Here is a 7500-nt window from a genome sequence, read left to right as displayed (position 1 = left end):
CTCTCAAAAGACAAAGATAATGACTTTCCAAGATCCAGATCTCAAGGAAACACATACAGCTTCACGTTAGGAACACATACATTAGACCACTGTACACATTACAGTTATTTAGGACTGAAAATAAGTTCCACTGGAGGTTTTAACCCAGCGATAATGGAGCTGAGAGAGACAGCTCGCAGGGCATTTTATGCAATAAAAAGACAAATCTACATTAAAATCCCAATTAGAATCTGGCTCAAATTGTTAGAACCTGTAATGGACCAACCTGCTCTACGGTAGTGAGGCGTGGGCTCCTATTTCCTACCAGAACTCAGCCCATTTGGACAAAAACCCAGCTGAAATCCTGCATCCTACAGGTGCTCAGAAACAGGACTGGGTTAGGGCTGAATTAGGCCAATTCCCATTATTCATCAAAATGCAAAAACGTGCCCCCCCCACACTCCCACCAGCAGAAAGCCCTGCAATACCAAGAGCTGAGCAAAGAGAAGAGTCCCCTCACTCAGCTGGTCCTGATGCTCAGTCCACTTCCTGACCCTGTTCTGCCTCAGGACCAGTCTGGGAACCAACCAATCAACAGAAACTAAACTCCACCACCAACTGGGACACACGAACAAAAGAAGAGAGAGGACAGAGCTATCTGTCCCTAAAGAGAGAGGACAGAGCTATCTGTCTCTAAAGAGAGAGGACAGAGCTATCTGTCTCTGTCCCTAAAGAGAGAGGACAGTGCTATATGTCCCTAAAGAGAGAAGACAGTGCTATCTGTCTCTAAAGAGAGATGACAGAGCTATCTGTCTCTGTCCCTAAAGAGAGAGGACAGAGCTATCTGTCCCTAAAGAGAGAGGACAGAGCTATCTGTCTCTAAAGAGAGAGGACAGAGCTATCTGTCTCTGTCCCTAAAGAGAGAAGACAGTGCTATATGTCCCTAAAGAGAGAGGACAGAGCTATCTGTCCCTAAAGAGAGAGGACAGAGCTATCTGTCTCTAAACAGAGAGGACAGAGCTATCTGTCTCTAAAGAGAGAAGACAGTGCTATCTGTCCCTAAAGAGAGAAGACAGTGCTATCTGTCCCTAAAGAGAGAGTCCAGAGCTATCTGTCCCTAAGAGAGAGATCAGACAGGCTATCTGTCTCTGTCCCTAAAGAGAGAGGACAGAGCTATCTGTCCCTAAAGAGATGGGGACAGGCTATATGTCCCTAAAGAGATGGGACAGGGCTATATGTCATTTAAAGAGATAGGACAGAGCTATATGTCTCTTAAGAGAGAGGACAGAGCTATCTGTCCCTAAAGAGAGAGGACAGAGCTATCTGTCCCTAAAGAGAGAGTCAGGCTATCTGTCCTAAAGAGAGAGGGCAGGAGCTATCTGTCCCTAAAGGGAGAGTCCAGAGCTATCTGTCCGAAGAGGAGGACAGAGCTATCTGTCCCTAAAGAGGGAAGACAGAGCTATCTGTCCCTAAAGGAGATAGGACAGGAGCTAGATGTCACTAAAGAGATGAGGACAGTGCTATCTGTGCCCTAGAAGAGAGGACAGAGCTATCTGTCCCTAGAGAGAGAGTCAGGCTATCTGTCCCTAAAGAGGAGGACAGAGCTATCTGTCTAAAGAGGGAGCAGGCTATGTGTCCCAGAGAGGAGACAGGGCTATCTGTCTCTGTCCCCTAAAGAGGAGAGGACAGAGCTATCTGTCCTAAAGAGATAGGACAGGCTGTGTCAAAGAGGAGGACAGAGCTATCTGTCCCAAAGAGAGAGGACAGAGCTATCTGTCTCTAAAAAGAGAGGACAGAGCTATCTGTCCCTAAAGAGAGGACAGGGCTATCTGTCCCAAAGAGAGGACAGAGCTATCTGTCCCTAAAGAGAGAGGACAGTGTAGTCCCCAAAGAGAGGCAGGCTATCTGTCCCTAAAGAGAGAGGACAGAGCTATCTGTCCCTAAAGAGAGAGTACAGAGCTATCTGTCCCTAAAGAGAGAGACAGTGCTATCTGTCCCTAAAGAGAGAGGACAGAGCTATGCTGTCCCTAAAGAGAGAGGACAGAGCTATCTGTCTCTAAAGAGAGGAGGACAGAGCTATCTGTCTCTAAAGAGAGAGGACAGAGCTATCTGTCCCTAAAGAGAGAGGGACAGAGCTATCTGTCCCTAAAGAGAGAGGACAGAGCTATCTGTCTCTAAGAGGAAGACAGAGCTATAGTCCCTAAAGAGAGGACAGAGCTATATGTCCCTAAAGAGAGAGGACAGAGCTATCTGTCTCTAAAGAGAGAGGACAGGGCTATATGTCCCTAAAGAGAGAGGACAGAGCTATCTGTCCCTAAAGAGAGAGGACAGAGCTATCTGTCTCTAAAGAGAGAGGACAGAGCTATCTGTCCCTAAAGAGAGGGACAGAGCTATCTGTCTCTAAAGAGAGAGGACAGAGCTATCTGTCCCTAAAGAGAGAGGACAGAGCTATCTGTCCCTAAAGAGGAGGACAGAGCTATCTGTCTCTAAAGAGAGGACAGAGCTATCTGTCCCTAAAGGAGAGAGGACAGAGCTATATGTCCCTAAAGAGAGAGGACAGAGCTATCTGTCCCTAAAGAGAGAGGACAGGCTATCTGTCCTAAAGAGAGAGGACAGAGCTATCTGTCCCTAAAGGAGGAGAGGACAGGGCTATCTGTCTCTAAAGAGAGAGGACAGGCTATCTGTCCTAAAGAGAGAGGACAGAGCTATCTGAGTCAGTGCTATGTCCTAGAGAGAGGACAGGCTATCTGTCCTAAAGAGGAGGACAGAGCTATCTGTCCCTAAAGAGAGAGGTCAGTGCTATCTGTCTCTGAAAGAGGAGAGGACAGAGCTATATGTCCCTAAAGAGAGAGGACAGAGCTATCTGTCCCTAAAGAGAGAGGACAGAGATATCTGTCCCTAAAGAGAGAGGACAGAGCTATCTGTCCCTAAAGAGAGAGTCCAGAGCTATCTGTCCCTAAAGAGAGAGGACAGAGCTATCTGTCCCTAAAGAGAGAGGACAGAGCTATCTGTCCCTAAAGAGAGAGGACAGAGCTATCTGTCCCTAAAGAGAGAAGACAGAGCTATCTGTCCCTAAAGAGAGAAGACAGAGCTATCTGTCCCTAAAGAGGAGGACTGTCTGTCCTAAAGAGAGAGGACAGAGCTATAGGGAGAGGGGAGGAGGAGGAGGGAGAGGAAGAGGAGGGAGAGGAGGAGGAGGAAGAGGAGGAGGAGGAGGAGAGGAGGGAGGAAGAGGAGGAGGAGGAGGAGGAGGAGGAGGAGGAGGAAGAGGAGCAGGAGGAGGAGGAGGAGGAGGGCAGGAGGAGGAGGAAGAGGAGCAGGAGGTAGGAGGAGGAGGAGCAGGAGGGAGGAGGAGGAAGAGGAGGAGGAGGGAGAGGAGGGAGGAGGAGGAGGAGGAGGAGGAGGAGGAGAGGAGGAGGAGGGAGAGGAGGAGGCCTAGAGAGAGAAGACAGAGCTATCTGTCCCTAAAGAGAGAGGACAGAGCTATCTGTCCCTAAAGAGAGAGTCCTACTGGACAACTGGATGTAAATGTGTTAAATGTTTCCCTGTTCATGTGCTTTAGCAGTATTGTGTATAAATATTGTGTATAAATATTGTGTATAAATATTGTGTATAAGTATTGTGTATAAATATTGTGTATAAATATTGTGTATAAATATTGTGTATAAGTATTGTGTATAAGTATTGTGTATAAATATTATGTATAAGTATTATTATTATAAATATTGTGTATAAATATTGTGTATAAGTATTGTGTATAAATATTGTGTATAAATATTGTGTATAAGTATTGTGTATAAATATTGTGTATAAATATTGTGTATAAATATTGTGTATAAATATTGTGTATAAATATTGTGTATAAATATTGTGTATAAGTATTGTGTATAAATATTGTGTATAAGTATTGTGTATAAATATTGTGTATAAGTATTGTGTATAAAGTATTATGTATAAGTATGTGTATAAGTATTGTGTATAAATATTGTGTATAAATATTGTGTATAAATATTGTGTATAAATATTGTGTATAAGTATTGTGTATAAATATTATGTATAAATATTGTGTATATAAATATTGTGTATAAATATTGTGTATAAATATTAGTATATAAATATTGTGTATAAATATTGTTATAAATATTGTATATAAATATTGTGTATAAATATTGTGTATAAATATTGTATATAAATATTGTGTATAAATATTGTGTATAAATATTGTGTATAAATATTGTGTATAAATATTGTGTATAAGTATTGTGTATAAATATTGTGTATAAGTATTGTGTATAAATATTGTGTATAAATATTGTGTATAAATATTGTGTATAAGTATTGTGTATAAATATTGTGTATAAATATGGTCATTAATAAACTGTTGTTCCTCCATCATTTAATAATGAACCTGTTGTTGTGTTTCTTCTTCTTTTGGGGCTTCAGTCTTCCTGCTGTTTGGACTCTTTGGAGTTGGGTCAGTGTCTCCAGCTGCAGGAGGAGGAGGAGGAGGAGGAGGAGGAGGAGGAGGAGGAGGAGGAGGACGTCTCTCTGACTTCATACTGACATTTCTAGGTTTGGATGTAAAGGAAGTGATGAACACAGTCAGCAGCAGCGTCTGTCAGTGTCTGCAGACGGACGAGGAGGAGGAGGAGGAGGAGGAGGAGGAGGAGGAGGAGGAGGAGGAGGAGGAGGAGGAGGAGGAGGAGGAGGAGGAGGAGGAGGAGGAGGAGGAGGAGGAGGAGGAGGAGGAGGAGGAGGAGGAGGAGGAGGAGGAGGAGGAGGAGGAGGAGGAGGAGGAGGAGGAGGAGGAGGAGGAGGAGGAGGAGGAGGAGGAGGAGGAGGAGGAGGAGGAGGAGGAGGAAGAGGAGGAGGAGGAGGAGGAGGAGGAAGAGGAGGAGGAGGAAGAGGAGGAGGAGGAGGACGTCTCTCTGACCTCATCTGGACTCTACCAGCTGAGCAGCCTGACAGGTAACATCACACACCTTTGATGAAGAAACTCTGCTGTCGCTCCTCATATTTGGGGGATTGATCAGAAACGTCAACACTGGTGTTTCCTGCTGGTAGATCTGAATATTCACTCATTCATTCACTAATTATTCTTTGATTGGTGACTTTCTGGCCAAAATGAGCCTTTATATGTTCAAGGAGTTCATGTTTAATCAACAGGAAACACGTCAGATTAATGCCACAACTACACGCCCACAGCTGTTTGTAGTCTTTACCTGGAGACACAGTTAGGAGACTCCATGTTGGGGAGGCGGGGCCTGTGTTGTATCCTCAGCATAGGCGTTGATTTCGGTGGGAACGGTGTTTGCACGGACCTATCAGATTTCGTCATGAGTATTTTGTACCCACCATGTTTTTCAAAAAATAAAAACACATATAATTCTTGAGTGACAGCTGCCAATAAATCCACAAAAATCTCTAGACCCTGACCAGGGGATCAAACTCATTTTCCCAGAGGGCCACACTGGAAAGGAGACTCACACCGAGGGCCAGACATTCATTGACGTGCTTTTGTTGCTGCATGTCACTTCTTTTTTGACATTTTGGTAATTTATTTCCTCATTTTTGTTGTTTGTGTTCAGACTTTTTTGGGGCTTTCTCAGACATTTGTCACCTTTTTGTAAATTTGTTGCTTTTTCCGACATCTTTGTACTGCTTTTTGTCGTATTTTTGTTGACATGAAGCCCTACAAATGTCATTAAAGGAGTTCCTCGGCCATCACAGGATTCAGCAAATCAAGCAAAACACTGATGAATGTTTTTTAACAACAACCTGTTTCACAGCCTGAATATGAAAACTCTTCTTCTGCTTCTGGGGGGATTTCTGGGTCTCAGAGTCGGTTAATCTGCCATATTCAGGTCATTTCAGTTGTAAAAAACACTTTCCTGTGTTTATGTTTATACTAAGCAGACCAAAATATATTGTGAACCCAAATTGATATACAGATATACAGGTATACAGGTATACAGATATACAGGTATACAGGTATACAGGTATACAGATATACAGGTATACAGATATACAGGTATACAGGTATACAGGTATACAGATATACAGGTATACAGATATACAGGTATACAGGTATACAGATATACAGATATACAGGTATACAGGTATACAGATATACAGGTATACAGGTATACAGGTATACAGGTATACAGATATACAGATATACAGGTATACAGGTATACAGGTATACAGGTATACAGATATACAGGTATACAGATATACAGGTATACAGGTATACAGATATACAGATATACAGATATACAGGTATACAGATATACAGGTATACAGGTATACAGGTATACAGGTATACAGATATACAGGTATACAGATATACAGGTATACAGATATACAGGTATACAGATATACAGGTATACAGGTATACAGATATACAGGTATACAGATATACAGGTATACAGGTATACAGGTATACAGGCCAAATCTGGCCCGCGGGCCTTGAGTTTGTGTGCTCCAGACCAAAAGGTCAAGGTGTGTTTTTAATGTTGGATGTTGTGTTATCTTGTGTAATGACTGGAGTTATCTGACTGGTTGTGCCTCCTGTTCTACTTTGACTCAGTCAGTCTGCTCTCCAGCTGTGTGGAGATGGTGGGGGTAAAGTGCTCCATCTAGTGGACTGACAGCACAACTACAGCTCATCTGCCTCACACATGTTGGAGCCATGGTTACAGCTGCTCACCCATGGCTCATTAACTGTCACATTGTTATGTTTTTGTGTTTTCCTCCTAAGTGCTACAAAAAAATGTCCTCACAACCTTTTTCTTAGGGCTGCACAATATGAGGGAAATATGTGACTACTACTACTTCTGCTAAAATACCACCCATTATTTGTTGAATAAGAAATCCATCCATCCATCTTCATCCGCTTATCCGGGGTCGGGTCGCAGGGGTAGCAGCTCCAGCAGGGGACCCCAAACTTCCCTTTCCCGGGCCACATTAACCAGCTCCGACTGGGGGATCCCGAGGCGTTCCCAGGCCAGGTTGGAGATATAATCCCTCCACCTAGTCCTGGGTCTTCCCCGAGGCCTCCTCCCAGCTGGACGTCCCTCCACCTAGTCCTGGGTCTCCCCCGAGATCTCCTCCCAGCTGGACGTCCCTCCACCTAGTCCTGGGTCTTCCCCGAGATCTCCTCCCAGCTGGACGTCCCTCCACCTAGTCCTGGGTCTTCCCCGAGGCCTCCTCCCAGCTGGACGTCCCTCCACCTAGTCCTGGGTCTCCCCCGAGGCCTCCTCCCAGCTGGACGTACCGCCACCTAGTCCTGGGTCTCCCCCGAGGCCTCCTCCCAGCTGGACGTACCGCCACCTAGTCCTGGGTCTTCCCCGCTAAAAGTCCTGATTATTTACATGGAGTCTGGTGGAGATTGGTGATGGGGATTTCGTGGATGTTTTAGTACTTAAAAAAAGAACGTATACGTAAAACGTAACCTTTAAGGACAACGCTCATCTACTCTTACTTTGACGTTAGCGAACTCCACCAGACTCCATGTAAATA

Source organism: Sander vitreus, unplaced genomic scaffold (assembly GCF_031162955.1).
Source record: "Sander vitreus isolate 19-12246 unplaced genomic scaffold, sanVit1 ctg265_0, whole genome shotgun sequence".
Lineage (NCBI taxonomy): Eukaryota > Metazoa > Chordata > Actinopteri > Perciformes > Percidae > Sander > Sander vitreus.
The sequence above is the reverse complement of the archived record's forward strand: the minus strand, read 5'-3'. Positions refer to the sequence as shown.